This window comes from Anneissia japonica, unplaced genomic scaffold (assembly GCF_011630105.1).
Source record: "Anneissia japonica isolate Jap-2015-1 unplaced genomic scaffold, ASM1163010v1 scaffold288292_len1863012_cov191, whole genome shotgun sequence".
NCBI classification, from domain to species: domain Eukaryota; kingdom Metazoa; phylum Echinodermata; class Crinoidea; order Comatulida; family Comatulidae; genus Anneissia; species Anneissia japonica.
The window spans coordinates 522,661-526,912 of record NW_022688773.1 but is presented as its reverse complement, the minus strand read 5'-3'; the positions used below and the strand labels follow the sequence as shown (position 1 = coordinate 526,912).

General features: G+C 33.0%; 1 long non-coding RNA gene across 1 annotated transcript; it reads left to right on the top strand.

Moving 5' to 3' along the window:
* Positions 1-463: 463 nt before the first annotated feature.
* On the top strand, positions 464-1,533 carry LOC117123589. The gene is made up of 2 exons (XR_004447864.1): positions 464-927; positions 1,408-1,533. It is a non-coding gene; the product is annotated as an uncharacterized LOC117123589 (long non-coding RNA).
* The last annotated feature ends 2,719 nt before the right edge of the window (positions 1,534-4,252 follow it).

The window sequence follows — 4,252 nt, the reverse complement described above, 5'->3', positions numbered from 1 at the left end:
AAGGCATAATTGATAATTCTATGTAAACTCTGAAAGGAAGGAAGTGGATCTCTTGGCCGTGAGAAAAACATCTAAAAGAAATACATACCGGTACATCATCCTTCTAGGCTCTTATTACAATAGTAGGGCGGCTAAGGTTGAATCTCAGGTAGAATGTTGCACTTTTGCATGAAACACAGTGATGCGTTCTACTAAGACAAAATGCTCGTTTAGATATCCTCATGATGCTTGGAATACATCGTGATCGGGGAAGGAAACCTCGACAAAATTTCCAAAATGTAAAATTTCATTGAATAATAAATAAGCTGTACTGTGATTTCCGGTGACGGTTTTTTTTTTTTTTTTTTTTTTTTTGAATTTATCGTAGTATAATATCACACATTGGTGGCCTTACAATTTGCAGTAAGGCATAATTCTTATTTGTAATTTTGTTGTTAATAATTCACAATCACATGGACGGATTAAACCATGACAGAGGTCATCGAACCAAGCCTAGTTGACCATTGTAATGCTGTGTTGTTTTACAAGCTTTGTAAATACTATTATTGATATGATAATACTCTTTAATAACCGTATTTGACATAATGACTGCCACTTTGTGATGTTCGTTGATACTTAATTTACAGAAAAGATAGTCTTCTAACTTAAAGAGTGGTAATTCTTTTGTATTTAACTTGTTAAGGATGAAGTAAAGACCATAATTATTAATACACGGTTATAATTGGTTAACTCACAATTTTTAATATAGTAGTTGCATGTTAATGATTATTAACGTAGAGGTTATGCATTAGCAGTAGCTGTATATTGCATTTAGGAAATCACGAATACATTTTGTATTTTTTTATTGTCTCTGACAGGAGCTATAGCAGACAAAGAATTATGATACATGATTATTATATGGTTCCTTGTGAAGCACTGTAATCCAAGGTGGGATAAAGAGTTCTTGTACTTAAGCTTATTATGTATTATCTTACTTTATTTAGCTATGTTATTCATAATGATTCTTTACTTTTTATATTGTTTGTGAATTAAAATAATAATATGCTTCTAGCCTGTATCACAGGACTGATGTTGTTTATAGAGCATGTCTTAAACATGTATTATGGTCATAATGTTAGATTGCCGGGTTTTTAGCACTGAGCTGTAAACAAGCAATAGACAAGATAATTATTTCCTGCTCTGGTAATGTGAATGCACGCGCATATAGTTGTGCATTGGTTAAAGAATAGAGTATGCATTTATTTATGATAAAAACCTAAGGTTTCCCATAAAGAAAGATGCAATAACTAATACTATAGGCCAGTTAAGTTTGTACCTCGCAGTTAATTGGTTATATTGTATGTTATGTTTTTACACGATGTTGTGCTATGGTAATCATAGGCTAATGACTTTTATTATTCTTTTTAGCTTGGCATATTGTGCATACAGTGCCTGGTCAAGCTGGGGGTTTTGTTTTGTAACAAAGTAATCGTCAGTTTCTGGATTATGGTTTTTTTGGCGTTTTCGAACAAATAAACGACAACAGAGAAGTTACATCGTCTCCTGGCTATGTTGTTGTTCTACAGTATTACATATATATATACACGCATATATACCGTATTTTATTTATTCATTTGGCATCATTTATAAATAATATATAATAACAGTGCTCAAATAGGAACAAGATTTTATAATTGTATCAAGCATAGCCCTTCAACGAAACTTTCCTTTTTTAAAAAATTCAGTTGCATGATAAAAAGTGTCTCTGGCGGAATTCGAACCTACAACCTCTCGCTGTCAGGGCGAGTGTCATATCCACTAGGTACCACGGAGACCTGTAGGATATACGTGAAGATTTAACCCCCAGGCACTTTCTCTCATACAACTGACTGAAACGCTCATACAAAAGCTTATCTGGTTGCAGCAGGGAAAATAGTAAATGTTATTCAATTTAGTTTTGCAATATGGCGACCATCTTACATAATTTTTGATGATTACACATGGTATTCCCTGGTATTGAAAACATGGGTAAAGACCTTTGAATTACAGTGTTGTAGATATGAAGATATTGATAAAAATATTTTGGCAGCCATTTTGAATTTCAAGATGGCAGCAACTAGGCGGCGTTACTTTTTGAGTTACATTTTTTTTTCGATCAGTATGTGTCATATTACCAGTGGGTGAAGTTTCATGCTTTGTTGCAATAGTGCATAATTATTCTCCTCTAGCCGCTCTACTAGAATGAGGATTTTTTGATTCACTAATTTTCTCGTTTAAAATATTGCTAATAATAATTATAATCATTTTTCACTAACACAAATCTACAAAAAATATATTCAATGAGAAAATTTACTATAAAATAAAAGAAAGCCAGAAATTGAGTTACAACAGTAGAGTGAAGGGTAAATATTATTTTAGCATCAGAGCTACATGACGTTTCTCAATACAAACGATCTATAACTGACGGCCTCGCAGAAGGCGATTGTCATCGAACTGACATAAAAATTAGAACATAGACCTAGTTGAAATTCTAATTGGCTTTTGTCATAGAAGAGTAAAAGTACTTATTAACATCGGGAATGAAGCCTATTCTATGATTACTCTGAATGTTTATCAAAAAATATTGCCTCTGAAAGACTATGACATTCACTTTAAGCATGGTTTGTCGGGCGGTTAGGCTCTGCCGTTGACATAGCAACAACATGGAATTCGCAGAAATTCTTTAGCTTTGTATATAAAATTTAATGTAAGTTCAGTTGTAGAGATTGCATATAGCAATTTTAATAATCGTTGCGTACTATTAGCTGTCGCATCTTGTAATAAAGCTTTTGAACTTTGCAATAATCCCTGCCACACTCTGTAACAACGAAGCCACTGTATTTGTAGCATGCTTTGAACAAAAATTATTGAAACACTAGATTTTTTTAAATAATCATCATCATGTTCATGGCGACTGTTTTTAACTTGGAAGTGCGACATTCATTTGTTTAATTTTTGGTAGTCCCGTCGGGTTGTTAATGATCACTCCTGTATTCTTCCATTTTACGGATCGGTGGCTTTTGTATTTTCGCTTACCCCTTCCACATTGGCGCCATCGCTTGCTATTGTAGGCTTTGAGCATAGAGGACATGCTTTAAGGTGGAAATCATTCGAGAATATTGATTCGAAAATGAGCTTCCTTCAATGCAGTGCATGGAATTTTCATTTTGCTCGTTTATTATCAAATTGTTCTAATAAAACTGATTTGCTACGTTTAATATGTTTTCTAGCATTTTTCTCATTATTATTATTAAATTAAAGTGGATTTATCTTATAGTATCCATGAGTATTCAATTTGCAATAACAATTCTCAGTTTATGTTTATGTAGTGGCGCCATTGTTACTAAGCGTCTCATGTTTACGAATGATCATTAATCAATCACTTACAGTTGACAACCTCCTTCACTGGAAGAGGGCTTTAAATTGAAGAATTAAGCAATGCTTGTATATGAAAACAATTCAAATTGACTTTCAATTGTAATAATAATAATAACTTTATTTGAAATCTACGTTTTTGCATCAGCGGCACGCGCTATATAGTCCGGTGGCTTATGTCATCCCGTGGGAATTTCGTGATCATTTTTTTTTTTTTTTTAATTATATGCTTTGAAGTATGCTGAATCGAATAAAATGAGTCGCCAATTTTTTTACGCTCATCTTCATATGCAAATTAGCTGAAATATGCAAATTAGGTCTGAAAATGTAGGGTACTTATATCTTGGTAACCACATGTCGTAGAAAGTTGCTTTTTAAAGTTGTTCAGAACATGCATGTTTCTATTTACCCTAATGGAACATTTTCTTCAAAAATGACCGGAAGTGCCATTTTGCCGACCTTATTAGCATAAATATGCAAATTAGGGGTGGAAATATAGAGAGCGATATCTTGAAAACCACTGGTCGTACAGAGTTGGTTTTTGCAGCAAAATGTTTAAAACATGCATATTTATATTTACTATAATGGACAATTTTCTCTAGAAATGACCGGAAATTGCGTTTTTGACCTTTGACCTCAACTTTGGGTGATTGTAATTTCTTGGCAACCACTGGTCGTATAGAGTTGCTTTTTTTAACAAAATATTTACAACATGCGCATTAATACATTAAAACAGAATAATTTCTCAATATCAACCAGAAACTGTTTTATTGACCTTTGACCTATCTTTGCAGTATATACGCCTATTATATATGTATATATACCTAATGATGACTTATGGGCGAAGTATTATTACAAC